General features: G+C 43.9%; 1 protein-coding gene across 4 annotated transcripts in view; it reads right to left on the bottom strand.

Annotated features, from left to right (window-relative positions):
* OGDH (oxoglutarate dehydrogenase) overlaps positions 1–19,769 on the bottom strand; it is a 102,538-nt gene extending 82,769 nt beyond the window's left edge. For 3 of the 4 annotated variants that reach the window (XM_073622179.1, XM_073622177.1, XM_073622181.1), the window contains exon 1: positions 19,636–19,769. The gene's annotated coding sequence lies outside the window, so the exon portion shown is untranslated. Of the gene's footprint in view, positions 1–19,116; positions 19,238–19,635 lie in introns of those variants that run through there. The other variant, XM_073622178.1, reaches the window with a different exon arrangement.
* Between the last annotated feature and the right edge of the window lie 7,059 nt (positions 19,770–26,828).

Raw genomic sequence — 26,828 nt, forward strand, 5'->3', positions numbered from 1 at the left:
GGGACAATTGTAGACACTCACTCAGGTTGAACTGGTGTCTTTATTCAACCTTACTAACTATGGAACTATGTGTACCCCCCATAGCAAGCCACTTGCTTTAGGGGAACGCCTGCAGGCTCACTCCCAAGCGGCGCTGCCTGTGTCCATAGACACAGACTTGCTCAGCCCCCAACCCCTCCGCACAGCGTTTGATTGACTGCCCCGAGTCCCTGTAAGTAGAGAAAGAGAGAGGAGAGGTGACTGCAGCCGGACACAGTGCTGGCTTGTTAACAGGCTCAGGTGTTTGGGGGGAGAAAGTTGGTGGGGTGTTTTTACCTTAAGGAAATGCATTAAAGTGTTTGTTACTCTAACACTTCATAGTCCTGATGTGTCTGCTGTACCATGTACTTGTATTAGAAAGTATCCTGTTCGATTTGTCATCTTACTTTTTCCCCACTCCCTGGTAAACAATAGGTACCAATGACATAGCCAGGGCCTCACTGCTGCCCCCTGGGAAGGCTCTGTCACCAGTGCCCTGTTGGGAGAAAAATTAATTGAATGTAGAATTTCCTGAGATCTCGCAAGATCTTGGAATATAGATTTTTTTTTTCTGCACAGATTAAATGAACACCATCAGTATGCCAGCCAGGGAACTAGAAAGAAGAAGCTGGTCACAGATGACATTTTTAAAATGGCGGCTTTCTAATGTGGGAGTGGACAGAGCAAGGTCACAGGAAGTCAATCAAGCAAGTCAAACTAAGAACACCCACGAAAATCCTGTATTCATTTACAACCCCCCCCCCCCTTTTTTTTTAAGTTGGGATGCTGTGTAATATCTACATAAATACAGTGATTTGCAAATCTCATAAACCAATATTGTATTCACAATAGAAATCATATCAAATGTTTAAACTGAGAAAATGTACCAATTTAAGAAAAAAATTAAGGCAATTTTGAAACTGTTGGCAGCAACATGTCTCAAAAAAGTTGGGACAGGGCAATATAAAGCTGGCAAAGTAAGTGCTACTTAGGCCTCATGTACACTGCTGCTGGTAAACAGAGGAGCAGTTGGGCGTTTTTTTTTCCAGCTGCCCCTGAACTCTCCTCTGTTATCTTATCAGTACATGTACACAGGTTTGTTTCTAAGCAGTTGAATTTAGAAGCTTTTGGAATGCAAGGCATTTGAAACGCCAAATTCCTGTAACAGCTTGTAAACGCATGTAAACGCGGTAACTCGCGTTTCATTTACCGGTGTTTTTCATTTTTGGCTATTTGAAGAAAAAAAAAAAAACGCAAACGTGGCAAAACGCGGCATGTAAATGCGGCAAAACAGACGTTTTAAATGTCGGTTACTATCTCTCAAGTTAAATCATTCAGGAGAGGATATAAAAACGTCCCGTGTACATTAAGCCCAACAAGGAAGAGCTGGAAGAACATTTTGTAAATAATTAGGTTATCTGGCAACATGTCAGTAACATGACTGGGTATAAAAAGAGCATCTTAGAGAGTCAGAAGCAAGGGTGGGCAGAGAGGTTCACCAATCTGTGAAAAGCTGCTTCTAAAGAGTGTCAATTTCAGATAATGTTCCTCAACGTAAAATTGCAAAGATATTAAATATATCATCTACAGTACATAATATCGTTAAGAGTCAGAGAATATCAGTGCACAAGGGACAAGGCCGAAACGCAATACTGGATGCCCGTGATCTTCCGGCCCTCAAACAGAACTGCATTAAAAATAGGCATGATTCCACTGCATGGACTCAGGAATGCTTCCAAAAATCACGGTCTGAACACAATTTGCTGTGCCATCCAAAATGCAAGTTGAAGTTCTATCATGCAAAGAAGAAGCCATATCTGAACATGATCCAGAAACGCCACCATCTTCTCTGGGCTAAAGCTCATTTAAAATGGAAAACTGTGCTGTGGTCAGACAAATCTAAATTTGATATTCTTTTTGGAAACTATGAGTGCCGCGTCCTCCCGACTAAAGAGAAGAAAGACTTTTGGAGGTACCAACAAACAATTCTTTAATAAAATCAACATATTTTACTGTGCCAAATAAGTCTAAAACCATAATTCATAAAAGACAAAAACAATAAAACAGACTAAAAGCAATAAAACAGTCCTCTCTTAAGACCCTCTTGACCCTATATTGATTTTATTGAAGAATTGTTTGTTGGCACCTCAAGTCCAACTTGCTCCTTTCTCTTAATAATATAGGATGTTGGTGCTTTTGGTGATCCTTGATTTTCTATAAATTAAAGAGAAGCGAGACATTCCAGCTTTCTATTAGCGCTCAGTTTAAAAGCCTGCATCTCGGATGGTATGTGCGTGCATTAATGCATATGCATCTGGAAAAGTACCATGAATGCTAAAAGATATGTTCAGATATTAGAGCGGGATATGCTCCCATCCAGACATCTTTTTGAGGGAAGGCCTTACATTTCAGTAGGACCACTGCATACTGCATATATGACATCATGACTTTACAGTAGAAGAGTACAGGTGCTTAACTGGCCTGCCTGCAGTCCAGACCTTTTAGCAACTGAAACCGTGTGGCATCTTGAAACGAAAAATATGACAAAGAAGACCCATAACTGTTGAGCATTTAGAATCCTATATCAGCAAGGATGGGACACAACATTCCTCTTCCAAATCTCCAGCTAATGGTCTGCTCAGTTCCCAGTTTACAGAGTGTTAAAAAAAAAAACTTTTTATGAAATGTGTTGCTGCCATTACTTTCAAAATTACCTTATTCTTTTTTCTTTAAATGGTACATTTTCTCAGTTTAAACATTTGATATAGTGTCTAGATTTAGGTTATATTGTGAATAAAATATGGGTTTATGAGATTAGAAGCCCTTTAAGTGTTCTCAGAGTACAATATTTGCAGCAATGACTTGATATTTTCATGTATAATGCAAACTGTTGTGCAAAACCTGCAAACCCATATACATCGCCAACAGTGTGCACAGCACTTTTTTTTTTTTTTTTAACAATAGCAGCAAACGATGAGCGTTGCAGCAGAATCAGACAGAATTTACTGTATAAACAGTATATGATAAAAGGTGCTAAAGCCCTTTATTTATACTGCACTACAGGAAAATGTTCAGTCCTAACTAGAGACCCATCACTAGCTCTATTATTGTAAAGGCTAGACTATTTTTTATATGTGTGTAAGAAATTACCATGCCCAGTAAACTATATATTTGTAGGAAATGTATGTAAGCAATATATATTTTATGGGATTAATGACATGCGGAAATACATGGTGAGATGGCTATGAACATAGCTGGTCTAAAGTATGTTTGAGTACTATATAGGACAAGATTACCACTTGCCTATCTTTAGTAGTATGTCAAAGCCAAACGTTAGGCATTGTAATTAAGATTGCCCCCCCCCTTGTCTTGGGGGCTGCTGACCAGACACGGTCTCCATTGTTCATAGGCCTTAACATGATACTTTGGAGACTCTTTAACCTAAAGTCTAGGGTGATGGCAGACTTAATATACATAAACATGCTGTAGACATCGGGTCACCCAAGATCTTTATTATAGATTAAGCATCATAACAAAGTAGGCTTGAGTTCCATCCAGTCAGGTTCTTGAGAAAGATTTGATTGGACCAGTTTGCTCAATGAAGGCGAATGGAGGGAAGTAGTATAAAAATGGCCAAAGACTGGACTTTGGGGAACCTGGAGGGAAGCTGGTCTGGTAACCTGACGGGGAGCTTGACAAGGGAGCCCAGAGAGGACAAGGGGAGACACCAACAGGAGCAGGACTTGGGGAAGACTTGAAAGGCATTGAAAAATTATGATTTAAATCAAGCCTTTTTACTAGTGATTTAAATCAAATCCACCCTGCCCGCACCCCCACCTCAAAAAATGACATGTCAAATGTGGCATGTCAGGGAGTCAGGAGTCCTTAAAGTGGAAGCTCCACTTTTGAGTAGAACTCCGCTTTAATTAAAAAAGTGCCTAGCTTTGCAATCGCTTTAAGCAGACCTTTGCAGCTCCTCTCAGTAATTCAGTAAGGTGCAATACATTTCTGGCAGTGTGGATGTAGTCAGAAGCCTTGAACAAACCCTTGTATGGGCAGGCGAATGTCAACCCAAGATGTGTCTGCTGACACCACCTGCAATCCGATCCGACAAGATCCGCTGAAAACAGACAGATGGCAATACATTCGCCATCTGGCCAGCGGATCAGATGGAACCGTGCAGGCTGTCCATTTTCATCCAAACTTCTCCTAGAGGAGAGCGGGGCTCCAACAGGTCCATCCCTGCACAGTGAGCAGAGACGGACCTGTCATCCGCCTGCTTAGCGGGGATCAACGGAGCGATCCCCCCACTGAGCGAATCCGCCCCGTCTGAAAGGGGCCTAAAATGTCAATAACCATTCAATGCAGGTGTATCTTTCTCGTCCATGTGTTTTAGAATACAGCGATTGATCTACCTGCAGAGGATGTTTGGTGAATGTCATTTTCACAGCCTTATAAACATGCCTGCCAATTGTTTTTAGTTTTAGATAAGAGTGGGAAAAAGATTTGCCCCCTTTCCCCAGCGTGTTGCCAAATCCCATTAGTTTGTGTCCAAGTGTCCATTATTTTGAAAATAAAAACGTCTATGATCCGATTTGTGCTAGTGTTAAGCAAATCAAATATATACGCTGCGCTTCCAAAAAATACAAAGTGCTAATGCTGCACAAAGTAAATAAATATGCTGAAAAAATATATGAGGTATGTTAAAAAATTACCCTCTAAAGTAATAATAGTACAATACATAAAAAATAATAATTGCAAACATATGTGTGTGTGTATATATATTATATATATATATATATATATATATATATATATATCTTGTGATAACGTGAATAAAAATGAATGAATACGTTTAAATAAAGTGACAACGTGCATCCATGTGATAAATAAATATATGAAAAGACTTAAAATGCGAAAAAGCTTAAAAGTCCACAGGATCATATAGGACAACTGATCCACTGATAAGGAAAACTCAAATAGAAGTGCTTCTGTGTGTTATGCAATTTTCAATTATGCCAGTACAAGAGTGCTCCAATGTCCATGCGATTCAGCAAATGCTGCGTAGGTGATCCAAACCCAAGATGCAGTGTTCTCACTCAACACCTTACAATTTTCAGTTCTAGATGTAGCAGGTTGATACGTACAAGTACGCTGTTCACGTTACCTGCAGATTATATCAACGTCTGCTAGAAGCAAAGAGATCTAGGATTTCAACTGAGCAGCAGGTCATGGGAACTTGACTGATCGTTTTTGGCTGAAAGGACCCAGGACCCCAAATTAAGTAGAAAAATATTTGCCCATAAAACAGGAGAATGCTCATATACAATCACCTACAGACAAAACGCATGCACATAATCATACAATACGTGTGCAAAATATCCAGTTAGTGGCAGCTGCTGGCAAACACCCTATCCCACTCCAGCGATGTTGCATGAGAACCTCAGCTGCCGGGACTCTCCCTCCTGATAGGCTGAGATACAGCAGCGGGCACCATTGTCTCCAGATTCTGTCAAAGTCAGTGACCCAATGAGGAGGGAGAGAGAGAGAGAGAGAGAGAGAGAGAGAGAGAGAGAGAGAGAGAGAGAGAGAGAGAGAGAGAGAGAGAGAGAGAGAGAGAGAGAGAGAGAGAGAGAGAGAGAGAGAGAGAGAGAGAGAGAGAGAGAGAGAGAGAGAGAGAGAGAGAGAGAGAGAGAGAGAGAGAGAGAGAGAGAGAGAGAGAGAGAGAGAGAGAGAGAGAGAGAGAGAGAGAGAGAGAGACGAGCCATGGCTCCGTGTCTAAATGGACACACAGAGCAGCAGCTTGGCTGAGATGCCCCCATAGCAAGCTGCTTGCTGTGGGGGCACTCGGCAGGTGGGGGAAGCCAGGAGCGCCGACGAGGGACTCAAGAAAAGGAGGATCTGGGCTGCTCTGTGCAAAGCCACTGCACAGAGCAGGTAAGCATGATGTTTGCCAGTTTTAAATTAAGAAAAAAACAAAAAAAAAACAAACACACAAGACGACTTTAATATCACTTTACCACTTGATGCCCGCGCTATAGCGAAAGATGGCTACAGCGCAGACCTCGAAATGCCAGCAGGGCGTCCACGTATGTCCTCCCATTCCTGGGGTGCGTGCACAGCATGCTCTGATCACCGAGTTCTTGGGACTCAGATGATCACAGAGCAGGGTAAAGGTGCCAATCACAGCAGGCCCTTTACCACGTGATCAGCTGACAGCTAATCACGGAGGTAAACAGAAGCCAGTTACCAGCTTTTTCTTTTCTTCATGCTGTCAGCATGAAGAAAAGAATAAAGCCAGTATCCGGCTCCTGTTAGAGTAACATCAGTCCCCCAAGTGTCCACCAGTGCTACAAATCAGTGCCCTACAGTGGTGCAAATCTGTGCCCACCAGTGCCATTTATTAGTGCCCATCAGTACCGCTAATCAGTGCCACCTCATCAGTGAAGGAGAAAAATTACCTGTTTGCAAAATGTTATAACAAAATATAAAAAAAGTTTTGTTCAAAATTTTCGGTCTTTTTTTTGTTTAGCAAAAATTAAAAAACCCAGTGGTGATTAAATACCACTAAAAGAAAATTATTTTTGTGTGAAAAAAAAAAAAGACAAAAATTTCATTTGGGTAGTGTTGCATGACCGCGCAATTGTCAAAGTGTGAGAGCGCTGAAAGTTAGAAATTGGCCTGGTCAGGAAGGGGTTATAAGTGCCCAGTAAGCAAGCGGTTAAAAAGCCAACAAGAAATCTTTGTAAGGCCTAACCTGAGGGGCTCTGGTGCACCAGAAGTAGTGTAAGCTTGTGAGACCAGAACTTCCTTTGTCTGGTCACGCTGAAGCCTTTCTTGAAAGGTTCAAGAGAATTCCCAGATCAGCTGGAGGTATATTTTGGGTGAGTCTCAGACAGTCATCAAAATGGTAATGCTTAAAGCTCCAACAGAGGCCTCCCAGGCAAAATCTGCACAAGATAAACAAACACATCCATAGTCCCCTCTCTGTAGTAGCACTAGATCTTAAGACATATATGGAGCTCAACATGCTACCTTCTAGAATAAGCACAGAAACCCTACAGGACACCCAATGTCCACCCAACGTATGTGTATTCCACATTCGCTATTACATCACCCACTAATGGATTGTAAACTGGTAATAACCACTGCAAAGTCAGTAATAAAAACGGAAACACTACCTGATTTTTGGCTGCCACATAATCTCCACAGCCTGCATTCCTCTAACAGGAACTTCCAATGGCTTTTTATATCTGACAATAATAAACCAATATTCTGGCAAGTGTTCTCAGACTATTTACACCAGGAGTTTGGACTAAAGCGATGACTGACGGAGTTCCTTCAGAGCTGGTTTATCCAGATTTCTAGAATAGGCAGATTTCAAGCAATTAAAACACATTCCAAAATGAATGCTCACAGGTGATAACACCTAATGTATTCACACTACCTAAATACTGGGAGCACTGAAGGCACCGGCAAAGCATAAGTAATAAATAAATCCATCTAAAGCTAGGATTTCAGTTTTGGATGAGGGGGAAAAAAATATCTTGGTATGTAAAGTTCTAATTCCTGGATTTCTTAGCTATTCATTGCCAGCACATTTGTACACTATACACCCGAATGTCACCAAATCCTGCCCATCTCTCTCCCAGTCTAAAGGGCTCCTATATGGGAGGAATTGACAAGGGGCCAATACCCAGTCCATTTCTGATACTTAAACACTTAAGCTGCATGAATGTGTGCTTTTTTTTATCAGAAGTGTAATAAGCTCCGCTACACTTTCTGCTCAAGGTACTATTTAAGGCGATGTGTAGGAAAGCTGGGTGACAATTCTTAAATCTATTATGAGCAATGCAAATCTGGAACAATGAAGAGTAACATCAAAATGTTGTTGGGTCACCTTCTAAAACATTGCTATAACACACAAGGGTGTGAAACAGGGACTGGCTTATTGCATAATACAAAAAAGTTTTTTTCCCCTCTATGCACCTGTAGACTATATTTTACATGTAAAATATTTCCAATTACAGCTCAACTTATTAATGCAAAATTACATTTTTTGTAGAGTAAATAAAAACTATTTTTCTCCTGTGAGTTAGGAAAAAAAAAAAAAAAAAACAGTCAAATGACAGTTGTTGCTAAGTCAATGATGAGTACAACACAGAAAACTAAAAACATGTCTACCGTTTACTATCTGGAAATATTCTAAGTACTATCAGCAAAATAAAATCTTTTCTAACCCAAACATAATATATTTGGATCCATAAAGTCTCCAAATATATGAGTAGCTTTTCTATGGGGAAGTGTTGGAAGCTACAAAAAATAAACTCTGACACGTCTGCTTGGGCTGGCCTGCTACAGGGAATCTGGTGGTGACCTTCAAAGAAAGACACAGAGGCCTGACGGTCATGGGCCAGGCCTGAGCTTGCAAATCTCTACAAAAATCAGGTTTTCAAAGGGCAAAATCAATACTGGGTTTTATTTATCAAAAGGTGAGACATTACAAGTACATTCTCTCCTGTCAACCAGGTTTTCTGTGATACTGTAGTTTGTCTGGACCAAGCTGGTCTAAATGAAATATTTCCTTCTCAAAGTGCCGCAGAGTCTCGAAGGCCCCTTTCACACTGGGGCGGGGTCGGCGGTAAAGCGCCGCTGCAGAGGCGCCGTTTTACGCGCCCCCCCCCCCCCCCGCGAGCGGCCGAGAAAGGGTTAAAAACTACCGCAAAGCGCCTCTGCAGAGGCGCTTTGCGGCGGTATAGCCGCGCTGTCCCATTGATTTCAATGGGCAGGAGCGGTGTATACTCCACTCCTTCACCGCTCCGAAGATGCTGCTAGCAGGATTTTTTTCCCCTCCTGCCAGCGCACCGCACCCCGGGGCTTTCACACTGGAGAGACAGCAGCGGCTGTTTCAGGTCGGTTTGCAGGCGATATTAGCGCAATAGTGCCTGCAAACCGCCACAGTGTGAAAGGGCCCTAAGCACTGTATGTAACTTCAGCTACATACGGTAGACAGTGCTGGGTTCCGACTGAGACAGGGACTTCCTGTCTTCCACCCAGAATAAAGCAGTCAATCTGAGCAGCGCCCAGCTATTCTTAGGCAACTTTGTGTTCCGTGATTGGCTGATGTCATCAGTCTGCCTCAGCTGAAGCTACATGCAGTACATTACCGTGCTTAGGCTACTTTCACACTGAGGCGCTTTCACGCTAAAAAAAAAAAACTCACGAAAACCTATTTCCATTAAAATCAATGAATGCTTTCACACTGGGGCAGTGCGCTGGCAGGCAGTGAAAAAGCACCCCTCTCCACTGAAATGAATGAAAAGCGCTTAAAAAGCGCTCAGTGTTTTACTGGCAGTTTAGAAGCGCCTCAGTGTGTAAGGGGCCTTAGAGCCTGAGGCCTTAGAGCCAGTGCTGCACTTAGTGAAGGAAATAGTTTGTTTGGAGTTTGCGGAGTTCTAGCATTAACACAGCACTGTAAAATAGCCTACCTGTTGCTCTTGCTATATTTCTGCTTCCTTGAACAGAGCAATACCAGAAATGACAAGTGCCCCGATAGCCGCACATCCGATCAAATCCTGCTGTGAGATGGTAAGTGGCAGACTCAGCCCGGACCCACGCTCTGCCCCTGGAGCTTATGCATGGGGATTAATGAGTATGTTCCAGGGCAGAGCAAAACACAGAGGCGTGGGTCTGGACTGAGACTGCCACTTACCATCACACAGCGGGATTTGATTGGATGTGCGGCTATCAGGGCACTTGTCATTTCTGGTATTGCTCTGTTAAAGGAAGCAGAAACATCATAGCAAGAGCAACAGGTAGGCTATTTTACAGTGCTGTGTTAATGCTAGAACTCAGCACAACTTGTTGGCCCCGATTTTATCCTGACTTCAACAATCACAACCTACAACAGAGTTCCACAATGTATTTTTAAAGCGGCCTCTGAAAGAGACCCAGGAAAAAAAAAATCTGAACTATGTAACACTGTCCAATAAAAACAATCCTGTACACCTAGCGTTTAGCGGAAATTACAGGGTAAAACTTAATTGCAGATTCCTCTGAATGATGAATTGTCTTCCTTAAGAAGGTGGTGGTTGTGCAAATATATTTAGTGCATGAGAGCTCATGCAAAAGAAGCAAGCCAGCAGCCTCCAATTGTATTCATTTTACTGATTACTTTAAGGTCACATAGGTCAAACAAAAGACCACATTTCAAAGCCTTGTAGTGTCCCCTTATCATGATAATTTGTGGAAAGGGATCCTGTTGGAGCACTGGTGACTTCTTGTTTCTCCAGTTTGGTATTTCAAGACACCATCTATTTCAGTCACTATGAGCGCACACCCGCTAGAGCGGTCATACTTGTTTTTCAAGTGGTATTAAAGAGTCTGTTAGTTAAAAAACAAAAATAAACAAACCTGTGGTTTTGCACAGAGCAGCTCCGATCCTCTTCATTTCAGCCCCCCCCCCCCCCCAGCACTCCTGGCTCCTCCCCCTCGAGAAGTGCCGCTAGAGAAAGCCACTTGCCCTGGGGGCACTGCTGCGTGCTCGCTCCCAAGCCGCTGTTCTATGCGTCCATAAGACCCATAAAGCCATGTCTTGGGCCCACTCTCTCCTCATTGCCTTACTGGCTGTGAATCACAGCAGTGGAAGCCAATGGGCTCCTGCTGCTGACTCAGCCAATGGAGGGGGGGGAAGGTCCAGGACAGCAGAGGCTCTCGTGAACATCGCTGGATCGGGGGGAGCTGAGGAAAGATTTGGGGGGGGGTTTGAGGGCTGCATACGGAAAGTTTTTTGCCTGAATGCATGCAAGTAAAAAATCTTTAGGTTTAAGAACCATTTTAAGCATCTTTCTGAGCACATTCAGGGTCCACCAACTCGGATGCTTTCAGTTGCAACTAAAGCCTCGTACACACGATCGGATTGTTTACCAAAAGTCTGATGCTCTGTTGGCCAAAGGGCGTGTGCCTGGATCTTGTCTTGCATACTAACAGCACACAATTGTCGGCCAACAAACACAAACGTAGTAACGCACTACAAAGAATTTCAGCTCTTGAGCACCACCCTTCGGGCACCTTCTGCTAATGTCGTCTTTGGTGAGCATTGATCCTGAGCATGTGTGTTTGTACTTTCGACTTCTGCGTACGGACGATACAAAAATCTGACAACAGACCGTTGTCCGCCGAAAATTTACTAGCCTGCGATCCAACATTTGTTGGCGGAAAGTTGGACAACAGTTGTCTGAAGGACTAATGATCAGATTTTAGGTCAACAGTCTGTCATCACACAATCCCTGCCAACAATCTGATCGTGTGTACGAGGCTTAAGTTATAGCCCTGTATGCACCTTTACGGGTTATGAAGGAACGCACGGGAGAGTGTGGGGTGCATAGGCTAGAAATGGAACCATCTAAAACCTTGATATAGGCCCTCAGATGTGAGTGCTTAATGTTAAAGTATATCTAAACTCAAGAAGGTATTCAAACGCAACTTAACAGTCATGACATTAGACATGATGGCTACATTCATTTTGCCTTCTTTTTATATTTACTTGGTGATCCTGTCGGTAACGTTCCATCCCAGTGTGACAATACTCGCCATACTGTCTGTAGAGGTGCAGTGTTGTCACCATTTAACAAAAAGAGTATTAGGACTACAGAACACCACACCAGGGCACCACAATCGCATGCATAGCATGTGAATGGGTGAAAAGGATTGTGGCATATGTAACCAACCCACCTTTGTAGCTGATGAGGCAGCAGTTAAAACATGGCCCAACCCCACAGTATTTTGCCCCCTCAACTGCAAGTGTAAATTAGGCCCACAAGGTATGAACATGTGTCTTCTGGTTGCCGCTAATTAGATTTTTCCTCATGGGCTGCAGCTGTGGAAACTGAAATGTTCTTTTTTCTATAAACTGCTGCAAAGTTGCCATAATTTTGTGTTATGATTGAAGTTGTATTCTCTCTGGCTTGAACAGTCAATATCCTATTTTCTGATAACTACTTGCTTTGCAGCATTTATTGAGGTAGACCACAGCTTATTTGCTTGCTTTTTCACCCCAGCTTATTCTTCTGTGTCCAGTGGCTCACATGCGCGTGCCCCTTACCAACCCGTGCTGAGGTTGGAAAAAGCACAAGCTTGGCAGCTGATTTCAGCCACTGATTTTGGCTGAAGTCAGCTGATGCCAATCACAGAGTTCCGCATTTAAAACACACAGAACTCTGTATGCATAGGAACAGCGATCTGGCTGTTTCTTCTTCCTACGGCTGCATTCACACTTGAGCATTTTTACCGCGATTTTGTACAGGTCCCCAATATAAAAATCAGAAAAACACCTGTAATCTGCCCCAAAGAAGCTCATGTTCTTTTTTGAGCTTAAGGCAGTTTTCAGGTGTTTTGCTTCAGGTGACAAAACACCCAGGTGTGAACAGGTGCCATTGAAATGAATAGGATTTTGCTTGTTGGGCATTTTTCAGGCGTTTTAGGAGCTGAAAACACTCAGGTGTGAATGCAGCCTACAAATCAGCGAGAAAAAGCAGCCAGACAGTAAGGTAAAAGTAGCACACATTACACATTGTTAGGCACACAGTTACCCTCCTAATTTGCCCCCAGATGTTAACCCCTTCCAAGCCAGTGCCATCACTGAATTAGTGTGACTAGCAACAGTGTCAGTTAGTGACCCTCCCAGATAGTGACTGTTAGTGCCAGATTGCACACCACCCTATCAAAGTCCCACTATAAGTCACTGATTACCACCATTACGGTCTAAGATGGGTGGATACACATATACACGCACCATAGTTTGTAGATGCTATAAATTTAAGGCTCCTTGCACACTGGCTTAACAAACGTTGCTTCTACAGGAGTTTTGTGTTCTGTCTGTAGAAGCAGCTCAATGTTATCATATGTGTCCATGCACATTAGGACATTAAGAGGCATATTTTGAGTTCAGATGCAGAAAAAAAAAAAAAAACTTCTGGTTCGCGTTTCTGCTTGGAGGCATAAAAAAAAAAAATAAAAAGTAAAAGAAAACTTTCCTAAACTCGTCTAAAAACTTTGTACAAAAAATGCTCTTTATGAGCTTTTTCTACTCCAGAGAGAACAGACTTTTTTTTTTAAAGCTCAGTGTGCATGGAGCCTCAAACAAACCAATATACACTTATTGGGAGTTTTCACTAAAGACATGTAGAAGAAGAAATTTTAGTCTAAATTTACAAAGAAATTTGATTTTTTTATTGGATATGTTTTATAAGAAACTAGTGGCTTTTTTTCCCCAAAATTGTCAAGTCATTTATATAATAAAAAATCCAGTGGCAATTACCACCACAAGAAAGCTATGTGTAAAAAAAAAAAAAAAAAAGATAAAAATGTAATTTGCAGATAGTGTTCCATGATCACACAATTGCCAGTTAAAGTAGCGCAGTGCTGACTAGCAAAAAATGCTCTGGTCATGAAGGGGATAAGACCTTCCAGAGGTCAAGTGGTTAAAGGTATATGGCCAAAGCTCTTTTGACCATACTTCTGTGGATCACATGAGTGCACTTCGTTCTGTATTCTTGTGACTCAGATTCAGCTGGCTAAATCTGCCGTCACACAGCCAGTCCATTCTCTGCCAGGATCCCGACAATGTTGGGATATGCCCAGATGCCAAACAGCAAGCTAGCTTAGCCTCTCAGCAGGCAGCTGAGAGTCTGAAACAGCCACTCCCGCCCCTACCCCAGCCTGGTGCTCCAGTGAATGCTGGAGGGGCAGAGATTAGAGTGGTGACTGACAGTCAATGGTCTGTGCTCAGAGCTGATCCAAGGAGAGTATGGCTGTTTTTTTTTGTTTTTGGAAAACCCACAATTTTCTTTTAAAAAAAAAAAAAAAAAAAAAAAAAAAAAAAAAAAACACTGCTGAAAAGTACACAAACCCATTAAAAAAATTATCAGAACATCAAACAAGTTTGTTTTGATCATCAAGGGTTACTACATTTTGTTTTCTCTTGAATATGGTTGCTTCTCTTGCCTAGAAAATGCTATGGATTATGGTATTTCTGACCTTCACATTTCAACATTGACATCAAATGGCCCAATACTCTTGCATACAGATCTCAGGTAAACTAGTTGTGGAGAATTTAAAGAGCATGACCACATTATGCAAATGAAGAGTCATACTTTACTGAAATCACTGAAGAAGACTGACTTGTAGTAAAGCACAATCTAATGATGTAGCGCTATTGAATCTAGCAATTAAACCACTAGCCACAAATCGCTGTCCATTGCAGGCATTAGCTATTTGCAGCAGTGATTAAACTTTGTAGGTCTGTATGCATATGAGTGGACATCAGACAAGTGCTTTTGTATCAGATTTATTGAGGCTACAAATTGCTCATGCTAACAATAGTGATTGTAGCTAGTGATTTAATGCTAAGACGACACTTCAGTGCTACAACCTAAACTAGTGCTACAGCATTGGTATGGTGTGCTCTGCTACAAATTGCTCTCCTTTAGTAATATGTACCTAAGCCCAAAGAGCAATGAAGAGCAATTGTCACTAGTGAAAGAGGTATGAAAGGAGAGTATATGCGTACGTCCCTACTCACATGCAACGTCCTCCACATAAACTGGAAGGACATTTTATGCCAACTTATGTATAATGTATGCCTGCTGGTGAATTGCACATCCACGCGGCGATGCAACCTAGTCATGCACTGCAGCTTCCTGTGATTGGAGGAAGGGATATCATGACATTCACCCACCCCTCCTACAATAGCAGAAGGCCTTGTGTTCAGTGTCATCTTCACAGGAGTGAGCTCTCAAACACTACAGTCAGCGCTACTGGATCTGGAGAGAGAAAGCACCTGTTAGGGGGTTTGAATCACAAAAAACGCTCGCTCCTGTGATGGTTGAACATTGGACTTTTCTCAGCAAGAAGGTTTTCAGTCGGGCTTCATGAGGTACCTCATGAAGCCTGACTGGAAAACTTCTTGCTGGCCTACACCTTTGGAAAGGGCATTGGTCAACTTTGTTCAAAGCTGTACAGGTTTATTTTAAATCTTCAAACACCCCATCTCCATATAAGTAGAATTTTGTTAAAGATAAACAAAACCTTTAGGTATAACTGAAGGAAAAACTTAATTTTGGAGTGAGCATAGAGGGATTAGAACACCCGTTTTTCATACATGTCCCGTTATTGAGATTAGGGATGCACTAATACCAAGTATTTGCGAAAACACTCCCAATACTGAAACTTTGCGGTGCAATTTGAATTCATACAAAATTAATTGGCGCAAATCACACTGCAAAGAATAGCATGTGATTTGAACAAGAATACACTGCGATTCCTATACGAATCAAATTTCACTAGGGCTGAAACAACCAATCAATCAACATCGAATTGATTATGAAATTAAGATTACTATTTTCATAATCGATTAATCAGCTAGCCAATTAGTTGGCCTGCATACAGAATGCATTTGTTTACATATCAGAAAATACAGTGCAGCACATATACAGCTCAGTACATCATCCATACATGTCAGTAAGTGCCTGAGAACTTGTGAATGTGTGAGGAGCAATGCCTCATGGAACATGTAGTCCTGGGCAGGAAGTGAGTGGTTCTAAAGGCAGACGTTTTCTTTACCAAGCTATTGGGGGTCCTCTTTACCAGGGATATGCAATTAGCAGACCTCCAGCTGCTGCAGAACTACAAGTCCCATGATGCATAGCAAGACTGAGAGCCACAAGCATGATACCCAGAGGCATGATGGGACTTTTAGTTTTGCAACAGCTGGAGGTCCGCTAATTGCAGATCCCTGCTCTATACTATACTTAAAAGCACAGCAAAAACCAGTGAAGAAACAGATCAAAAGCAAACTGCATAGGTGTGTACCGAGCCTTATGCTGGCCACACGGATCAATTTTCAGATGAGAATATTCAGACGAAAAATCTTTGTACATTCGCTGAATGAAAGAATGTTGTTTGAAATTTTCACTTGCTTTTAACATTCTGTTTGACAATTAATGTAATTTCTGAACGAAAACCACATACACTGTCTGAAAATTCCTTGGACCAAGCAGTTTTCTATTTCTAAATTTTCCCGTCACTGTGGTTGAAAACAAACATCGATTTGACCCCACTAACGATTCGAAAATCAAAAAGAACGTTCGTAAATTTTTTTTTTTTTTTGAAGGAAGACATTGTTTTTGTATGGCCAGCATATATTACAGTTCTGTTTGAAAATCTGCAAAACAGTCTAACTTTTTTTTCTTTAAAAAAAGATCCAAGTCTGATATTTACCAGATTCTACCTCTAATAGTATATACAGTATATCTCTTCTGTCTGTTATTCTCAGAGTGGATTAGAGATTTTGTTCTCAAACTATATAGTTGGTTATTTATATTTACCACTGCATATAGATATTTAAGAATAAATTGTCTTTTTTTTAAACTTTACATATTGACGAAATTATACGCCACACTTTTTTTTTTAAATTTAAGGTTATTAACCGATTAATCGAAACAATCGGCCAACTAATCGATTATGAAAATTATTGTTAGTTGCAGCCCTAGATTTCACCCACCACTCCTGAGTGTGAACCAACCCAGTATAGAAAGGGAAGCGCCATCCAGTGCAGCAATGAGCACTTTATTTAAAGTGTTATAACAACTCACATTAAAGTACATATCTAGTCAAATTCAAATCTACATAATGTCACCGTCCTGCTGATGATTGAAAACCATGGCGGCTGAAGGTGCTCACAGGGCTGGAGGAGATGTATAGGCTGACATCACTTCCACCCTATACCCACAGGGGTCCAGGAACTTCTCATCCAGCAGCTGTGATTTCCCATCATGGGTGGGACAGGGACACTATGCATATATGGATTTGATGAGATAAGTACATTTTAATGTGAGTTAACATTTTTTAATAAGATGGCTATTGCAACACCAGATGGCATGTCCCTTCCTATAAGGGGTTCACAAACACTAGCTTGGGGGGGGGATAAATAGAAAAGTCGCATTTATACAGGAATCGCAATGCATTTCGATACAAATAGCCTGCGGTTCACACCCATTTTTCATTTAGTGTGGAAATCGCACCGCAAAGTATCGCAGTATCAGCAAGTACTTGACCAAACGTATCGCTACGCGTCAATAAGAAAAACAGTATTGGTGCAAACACAATTGAGTTGCCCTCTCCATTTGTCCTGGTGACCATCACTGAGGCTCCAGTCACACAACAGAGACCCACCACAGCACTCTACTGCTCTGGAAGCTTCCCGCTGCAGTGGGGGGGGGGGGGGGGGGCAGTGTAGCGCGGAATTCAGCACACGGTTCCTTTTTGCACAGATTATTTGAAATGTACAAAACGTACACTTCATTGGTGGCAATGCACCACAGCTCGATGTGCTGCTGTACATTTCCATGTGATTCGGCACTGAGACAAAATGTAGCCCTAGGCTGTGTTGCAGTGTGAACACGTAGGAAACAACTCCTTCCAGCGTTTCCTTGCTGTGACAAGCCCATCACTGCTGTATGTGTGAATTCACCCCGAAAGTGAAGGAAAATCTCAAATATCACCATGACAGGAATAGAAGGGAACACTTAATAGGAGACATCAAAGCATTCCCTCACTTTGGAGGGATTTCCTCTCACTTCTTGTTTTGGATGTGAGAAGGCCAGCCAGGCCGAACCTGTCTCTCTCCCCCCCCCCCCGGACAGGAAGCCAGGCTGAACCCCCCCCCACAGGACAGGAAGCCAGGCCGAACAAACACCCCCCCCCCCCCGGGACAGGAAGCCAGGCTGAACCTCCCCCCCACCTACCGGGAAGCCAGGCTGAACCTCTCCCCCCCAAGACGGGAAGCCAGGCTGAACCTCTCTCCCCTCCCTCACCTACCGGGACGGGAAGCCAGGCTGCACCTCTATCCCCCCCTCACCTACCGGGACGGGAAGCCAGGCTGAATCCCCCCCCCCCCACCAGGATGGGAAGCCAGGCTGAATTCCCCCCCCCACCAGGATGGGAAGCCAGGCTGAATCTCCCCCCCCCACCACCAGGATGGGAAGCCAGGCTGAATCTCCCCCCCCCCACCACCAGGATGGGAAGCCAGGCTGAATCTCCCCCCCCCACCACCAGGATGGGAAGCCAGGCTGAATCTCCCCCCCCCCACCACCAGGATGGGAAGCCAGGCTGAATCCCCCCCCCCCCCACCACCAGGATGGGAAGCCAGGCTGAACCTCTCTCCCGTCCCTCACCTACCGGGACGGGAAGCCAGGCTGCACCTCTATCCCCCCCTCACCTACCAGGACGGGAAGCCAGGCTGAACCTCCCCCCCACCTACCGGGACGGGAAGCCAGGCTGAATCCCCCCCACCAGGATGGGAAGCCAGGCTGAACCCCCCCCCAGGATGGGAAGCCAGGCTGAACCCCCCCCCCCCCCCCCCAGGATGGGAAGCCAGGCTGAACCCCCCCCCCCATCTACCAGGAAGCCAGGCTGAACCCCCCCCCCCCCCCCATCTTCCACCTACAGGGACGGGAAGCCAGGCTGAACCTCCCCTCCCCACCTACCAGGATGGGAAGCCAGGCTGAATCCCCCCCACCTACCAGGACGGGAAGCCAGGCTGAACCTCTCTCCCCCCCTCACCCTACCAGAACGGGAAGCCAGGCTGAACCTCCCCCCCCCCCCCCATCTTCCACCTACAGGGACGGGAAGCCAGGCTGAACCTCCCCTCCCCACCTACCAGGATGGGAAGCCAGGCTGAATCCCCCCCACCTACCAGGACGGGAAGCCAGGCTGAACCTCTCTCCCCCCCTCACCCTACCAGAACGGGAAGCCAGGCTGAACCTCTCACCCCCCCCTCACCTACCAGAACAGGAAGCCAGGCCGAACCTACCCCCAGTGGGACAGGAAGTCAGGCTAAACCCCCCACCCCCTACCAACAGGACAGGAAGCCAGGCCGAGCCTCCCCCAACAGGACACTGAAGGCATAAAACCTCACAAGGGGTATGACCTTGCCTTACTCTTTCCAAAAATGAAGTTTTGCCTTCAGTTTTGGTTTCCCATGATGTAGTTCATATATGAGATTCCAGAGATGGTTCATCTCCACAGAGTAGTACATACCAAGGAAAACTGGAAACACAGGACCGGACCTTTAATATCGCACCACCCCAAATAGAGTTCAGGTAACTTTTGGTCAGTACAGGTGATTCCTGTGTACCTGATGGAGCATTCAGACTCCTGAGAGCCTCAGTCAGAGGTGACTAGTATAGGGACAGTCCTGGTTAGGTGGGAGGTTCTCTGACCATTCCCCAGCCCCTGTGTGCCCTCACCACACACCCACCCACCATGCGTGCACAAGCCAACCTAACATGACCTCCCTGCAGTTCAGGACACACTACCGACTATGCAGCAGCGCAGGACACGCCCACGGGGGTTCTCCATTAGCCAACAGCTGACGCCCTAGTGTCCCCGCGGCTGTTAGGACCCCTGTGATTGGCTTCACGCCTGAATAACTCCAGCGGGGAATTACACCGAGCAGACTCCCGGAGCCCCGACCCCGAGGTCACGCTTCTATGTAGACGCGGTGCCCGCCACCGGTCAACTCCTCCCAACGACCCCTCCGCAGCAGGCCCGTCTCACCTTGGCGTGTAGTACGCAGCCCCAGCCGTCCGCTCAGTCCGGCTCCCGCCTGACGACTGGCTGGGAGAGTTGGAGGGCGCGGCCACGGCTGCGAACTCCACGCCTCACGCATTTTCCCCGCCTCCTGCAGCACTGCGTAGGCGCCACACCCCTTCCGGCTTTATCGGCGCTTATTCAACTCTTAGAAAACTTTATTAGTAGCCTTGCCCTTGTGAACACAATTCAAGTCAGAAGGGCATAGAGGAGGTTTATCTGGTGAAGAGTGGATTTATTTTTTATTTTTGCCAAATGATCCTTTTTTGAAAAATTTACACCCAAAGCCATACCTCCCAACTGTCCCTGATTTCTAGGGATTGTCCCTGATTTGGAGCAATTTTCCTCCTCATTTGTCCCTCATTTGGTCTGATCCATACAGTTGTATATAAAATGCACTTTTTATCTATCAAAAAGTGTTTTCCAGTGCTAAATCTCTCTGATTTCTAAATTGTTGCATTTGTAAATTCCAAAAGCCAATATAAAGGAAGAGTAGTGGTAAAAAAAAACACTTGTGGGTTTAACCAATCTTATTTTTTTGTACAATTGTCCTTTAAGGGGGCGTGGCAAGGGGCGTGTCCTTTGCCTGCATACTTTTGCTGATAGGTGCACCTCATTCCCATCTCAGAAAGTTGGGAGGCAGTGGCATCGCTAGGGGGTGACTTTTGGAGATATAGACCTGAATCTGGGGCCCATAGCCCCGAGTCTCAGCAGGGGTCCCCAAAGGGAGTGGAGGCTCTCTGGGGACCCTGATGTAAGGGGGGCTCTCTGGGGATATACACACACACACACACGTATATTACTGTCTATACATGTGTATGCCTGCCCAAGCATATGACTTTCCTTACTACACTGCTATGGGCTCTAGCCCCAGATCTTTTGTAGACCTAGCAATGCCCCTGTTGGGAGGTATGCCCAAAGTGCCTTGTTTTTCGTTTGGACAGAAAAAAATATACTTATGTTGAGGCATTAAATAAAATTAAGATGGGCATAGCCTTTGACCCTTTTGCTGCCAGAGACGTTTTTGCATACGTGTATATATATATATTTGCACAGTATATTTTCCCTGGAAAATAAATTAGCGGTAGTTCCAATTTATTATGTCACACAATATTTGAGTAAAGGTTTATCAAATGCAATTTTTCAGTAAAAATAATAATAGTTTCAGGGCACATAAATGCAATATATTCATTTTCTGGAGTAAAATAAAAAAGGTGAGGTTGCACCGAGTAAATAGATACCAAACATGTCAAACCTTAAAGTGGAACTTAAGGGAGGATACGCACCTTCACAACACTCCCTTGCCAGTGCCAGCATCTTCACTGGCAGGCAGGGAATGACGTAACTCCTGCGCTTACACAACAGCTATTCATCCTGGCACACAGGATTGGCCTGGCCACTGTAAGCTGAGCTGCGCATGCAGGTTTACGTTCAAAGGATCACTGTGAGCAGGCAGCTAGATACACTATATTATCAAAAGCATTGGGACGCCTGCCTTTACATGCACGTGAACTTTAATGGCATCCCAGTCTTAGTTCGTAGGGTTCAATATTGAGTTGGCCCACTCTTTGCAGCTATAACAGCTTCAACTCTTCTGGGAAGGCTGTCCACAAGGTTTAGAAGTGTGTCTATGGGAATATTTGACCATTCTTCCAAAGGCGCATTTGTGAGGCCAGGCACTGATGTGGACGAGAAGGCCTGGCTCGCAGTCTCCGCTCTAATTCATCCCAAAGGTGTCAAGGCCAGTCAAGTTCCTCCACCCCAAAACTCGATCATCCGTGTCTTTATGGACCTTGCTTTGTGCACTGGTGCGCAGTTAGTTTGGAACAGGAAGGGGCCATCCGAAAACTGTTCCCACAAAGTTGGGAGCTTGAAATTGTCCAAAACATCTTGTTATGCTGATGCCTTAAGAGTTCCCTTCACTGGAACTAAAGGGCCAAGCCCAACCCCTGGAAAACAACCCCTCACCATAATCGCCCCTCCACCTAATGATTTGGAGGGGAGCCCAATACTTTTGGCAATATAGTGTGTGCAGGCCAGTCTAGTTCCTCTACCCCAAACTCGCTCATCCATGTCTTTATGGACCTTGTTTGTGCACTGGTCCAAATCATTTGGTGGAAGACACATTTGCGAGTCCTAACCTCAACCTGATAGAACACCTTTGGGATGAATTAAAGTGGAGATTGCGAGCCAGGCCTTCTCATCCAACATCAGTGCCTGACCTCACAAATGCGCTTCTGGAAGAATGGTCAAACATTCCCATAGACACACTCCTAAACCTTCTGAACAGTCTTCCCAGAAGAGTTGAAGCAAAGGGTGGGCCAACTCAATATTAAACACTATGGATTAAGGCCGCGTACACACGAGTTGACTTTTCGGCAACAAAAGTCTGACGGCCATTCTGGCGGACTTTCGTCAGACTTTTGACGGACTTTCGAACGAACGGACTTGCCTACACATGATCACACCAAAGTCCGACGGATTCGTACGTGATGGCGTACGACCAGACTAAAATAAGGAAGTTGATAGCCAGTAGCCAATAGCTGCCCTAGCGTGGGTTTTCGTCCGTCGGACTAGCATACAGACGAGCAGATTTTTCGACCGGACTCAAGTCCGTCGGAAAATTTTGAAGCATGTTTCAAATCTAAAGTCCGTCAGATTTTCGACTGGAAAAGTCCGCTGAAGGTCCGATGAAGCCCACACACGATCGTATTAACCGCCCGCCGGACTCGGTCCTACGGACCAGTCCGGTCGAAAAGTCCGCTTGTGTGTACGCTGCATAAGACCATTAAAGTTTATGTGCGTGTAAAAGCTGGCATCCCAATACTTTTGGTAATATAGATAGTGTATGTTTTATTGTAGACATTGCATATCTTTTCTGCAATAAAATGTCTGCCTGCTCACAGTATATCATAGCAGCACTTTAGTTCCGCTTTAATAATATTGTGACCCTGAGAAACAGTGACAAACTTCGGTACCCTTTATTTTCCATAGGCAATGCTTTAAAAGCCCCTACAGATCATCAGTTTAGAGTTAACCATGAATATGGGCCCTAGAATTGTAGGCACCCCCACGAGTTTTGTTTGTTTGCATGTGCGCATATGTGGGGGTGAGGAAGGTTCACATTTTTTGTGGGGTCCTAAGTGCTTGGGTGTAACTTTTTTCTTTGTTTGATAAAATGTTATTTATATCACATAGAGAACAAAAAGTGTCACGTATATATATGTGGAGCCTGAGGTGACAAGGGTAGCCTCCTGCTCAGGTCCTATATGAGCACCTGTGGATGTTGACACAGGGACTGTATGAGCGAAAGAAAGGCAGAAGTGCCAAGGTGTAGACACTGTGAGCAAGAACTTGAAAACACTGGTATCTGATGAGCAACATACAGCTGGCGATGCACCATGGAGGCACCAAGACCAGAAATGGTGGAGTCAGGTCCCAAACCTGGTTGACTGGTAGCTGAGTGGAGGTACACCAGGGTGTAAGCAGCATCAGAGTCAGGAAAAGTCGCAACGAGCAGGCATTGAGGTACAGATTCAACAGGAAAAAGCATATTTAGAAGTCAAGGCAAAGGTCGGTAGAGAATAGTGAAGGCAAACAGTGAACATGAGCAGACAAGGAGAATCCGAGAGCAAGGTCAGAGGGGAAGCCAGGTCAGTTAATTGATCAAGATGTATATTAGGCTTGTGCAATTCGTTTCGTAAAGAATCGAAATTCGTCTGAATTTTGCATCTTTCGGACATTCGGATGCATCCAAATATCAAAATAAAAAAATAACGAATTTCAACTGATACGAAAGAAATTATAGCGGATTTAACGAATGAATTCGACATGATTCGGTAATTCGTTAAAGAGCTAATGAAACAAAAGGTCAACTCAAAGTAAATCTTACAATCCAATCAGCTGATTTATTTTGTGCTAGAGGTTGGATTACTGGTAAAGTGCATTCCTGAGAACTGTGTGAGAAGGGTAGCTATGAGTAAGCATCCGTTAATGTGAAACGCGTTAGGTATTGCTCTCTGTATTGTCCCCATGAGGTGATGTTTGTTGGATTTTACGAATTACAATAAAGATGTCTTTTTCCGGAGTGCGGCAGTCCAGGATCCCTTCATTCTCATAGACATGTACAGAGCCTGCACCTGGATTCAACCTTGTAGGGTGGGAACAAATGCTAAAGGTCCGGAAACTTGGTGAGCGGCATTTCCCTTCTATCTGAGTGAGAAGGGTGTTGTATTGTATTTGAGCAGAGGAGAAGAGATATTGTCACTGTGTGTTAAAAGATTCAATAAACAAACAACTTTCCAAACTACGAATCATTATCACAAATGTATATACATACATAGATATCGAATTTCAACGATTACAAACAAACTTATAGCGCATATAACGAATGAATTCGACATGATTCGAGATTCAGTATAACGAATATCGACACTCTACGAATAGTAACAAATTATCTGAAAACGTATTACCGTAACATAACGAATGTAACAGAACGAAATTATGTATTTTACGAATGACAACGAACCGAAACTAAACAAATTTTTCCGTTGTGCACAAGTCTAATGCATATCATGAGCTGGGTAAAAGGAACAAGACTTAAGACCATTCAGTAAAGGGCTTATATTTGAATAGGCTGCTTGGTGGCCGCAGATGCACATGTAAGTCTGTCAATGCACGTTTTCGTACATGTGAACACTGATGTCTTTTATGCTTCCTGACAAAAAGGAGCAAAATTTATTTCAGGTACTTACATAGCGCTGTCAAATTACGCAGCGCTTTACATATACATTGTACATTCAGGCACAGGGAGAACATGCAAACTCCAGGCAGTTAGTGTCGTGGTTGGGAACCAGCAACCCTCATTTTTTTTTTTTTGAAATTGTTTATTTATAGGTTTTTGCGAATATACAAAAGAAAATCCATGTAAGACGTTAACATTTGAAGTAATGCAGGTATACACCATTTTTGAGAGTTACAAAACACAGACAAATTGTACAAATAAAGGAGTAGCGATGTGGTTAAGCTATAGACTTGAGTGAGGGAAATATAATCAAATCCATAAAATGAAAAACTGAAACATCCTCCTACCCTATCCGTGAAGGAGTTGCAGAGACAACATAAACCTATTATATAACTCCACATAAAGAACTGTATAAAAAGATTAGTATTTAGCATATAATTGCACAGGCATATGTACTCATCTGAGGTTAACTAACTAGATTCATTGCCTGCTGAGCCATATATAGAGTTATCCCATGTTGACCATGTTTTAGAAAATTTCTGCTCCGTGCCCTCTACCACAGCTGTCAAATGTTCCATTCTGCGTATATCTGCCACAGTAGTGAGTAGCTGTGGGAGAGTTGGGGGTGAGGTAGATAACCATAGCCTAGTGATAACCCGTTTGGCAGCCAATAAAATGTAAGACAACAATCTGCGCACAGTCTTAGAGACACCAGGGAGAGGGAGCCCTAACAAATAGTGCATGGGCGTTAGAGGAACGGGGCCACCAACCAGTGTTTCTAGCAAAATCTGAACTCGGAGCCAAAATTGGTGAACAGGGGGACATTCCCAAAAAATATGGTAGTGAGAACCTACAGCATTATTACATCTCCAACATTGTTTTGATCGATTGCGGGCGTGCAAAATATCTGGGGTCCTATACCAGAGCATCAGAACTTTGTATGCAGTTTCCTTATGGGTCACACATCGAGAAATCCTGGAAGTGTGCTCCCATATGCTCCCCCAGTCCAACAAGGAGATGTCACGCTGAAAGATCTGAGACCATTTCCTCATGTAATGGTGGTTGTTAACCGTCACAGGAACAGCCACATGCATTATTTTATAGATGGTAGAGATCATTTGGGGCTCATAAGGACCTTTAGCGCATAGGGTATCAAAGTTTGTAGGCTTTTCCAGAGTCAAAGAAGGGGATCTGGTGGAGAAAAAGTGTCTAATCTGTAAGTATGAATGTAAGAGATTTTGGGGAATCTGATGCGATCTTTGCAGTTCAGGAAAAGTCAATAAATGTCGTGTCGCTGGGTTAACAAAGTGACGTAGTTGTAATATTCCTGCCTGGGTCCATGGTAGCATACGTTTATACGAAAGGCTATCTGGGATGTTTGGGTTAAATAGGATATTCAAGAGTGGTGGGCACGGAGAGGACAGGGAGTGACGCTCAGAACATCTTTTCCATATAGACAATGTGAAGAGCATAGGTGCCAAGCATAATTTCCGTAATTGGGGAATATGAAGGGCGGAAGAAGGCCATTGCATATAGCAAGGGTGAACCGGGGCCGTGACACTCATTTCTATCTCCGCCCACCTATTTGGGGCCTTCCGGGAGGTCCAGGAGGCAAGAACTCTCAAATGTGAGGCATAGTAGTATTTGATGAAGTCTGGGCCTCCTAATCCCCCCCTTCTTTTCCGGGCCAGGACCACCGACCCTGCCAACCTGTGGGAGGCATTATTCCAAATAAAACGGAGGCTCCTCCTTTGAAGGGATTTCAGCTGCGTCAATGGGACTGCCACCGGTAACGTTTCAAACAAATATAATCATTTGGGGAGAATGGACATTTTAAGAACATTAATACGCCCCAGGTGGGATAAGGGTAGGGTAGCCCAATGAGTCAGCATGCGGTTAATTTCCGAAAACAGGGGAGGGAAGTTGGCCCGATACAGGGAGTCGTAGGAGGCAGTGATTTGAACCCCCAAATATTTAAGTGACTGAGAACACCAATGGTAATTATACTTGCTTTGAAGGGAAGATAAGAGGGTAGGGGGAATATTTATGGGTAATGCTTCCATTTTAGCAGCATTAATTTTAAAACCTGAGAGGCTACCAAAGGCAGTCAATATGTTGTGTAGGTGAAGCAAGGAGGTATGTGGATGAGTGAGAGTAAGAAGAACGTCATCTGCGAATAAGGATAATTTATATTCCATGTATCGAAGATGAACGCCTCTAATGTCAGGGCATTCCCGTATAGCCGCAGCTAGAGGCTCCAAACTAAGAATAAAGAGCAGCGGCGATAGGGGACATCCCTGTCGCGTTCCATTACTGAGGGAAAATGGACGTGATAGGTGGGAGGAGAGTTGTACCTGTGACGTAGGCATCGAATACAATGCCCGAAGGGCTTGGATAAAGGCACCCGAGAATCCAT

This window comes from Aquarana catesbeiana, linkage group LG03 (genome assembly GCF_042186555.1).
Source record: "Aquarana catesbeiana isolate 2022-GZ linkage group LG03, ASM4218655v1, whole genome shotgun sequence".
Lineage (NCBI taxonomy): Eukaryota > Metazoa > Chordata > Amphibia > Anura > Ranidae > Aquarana > Aquarana catesbeiana.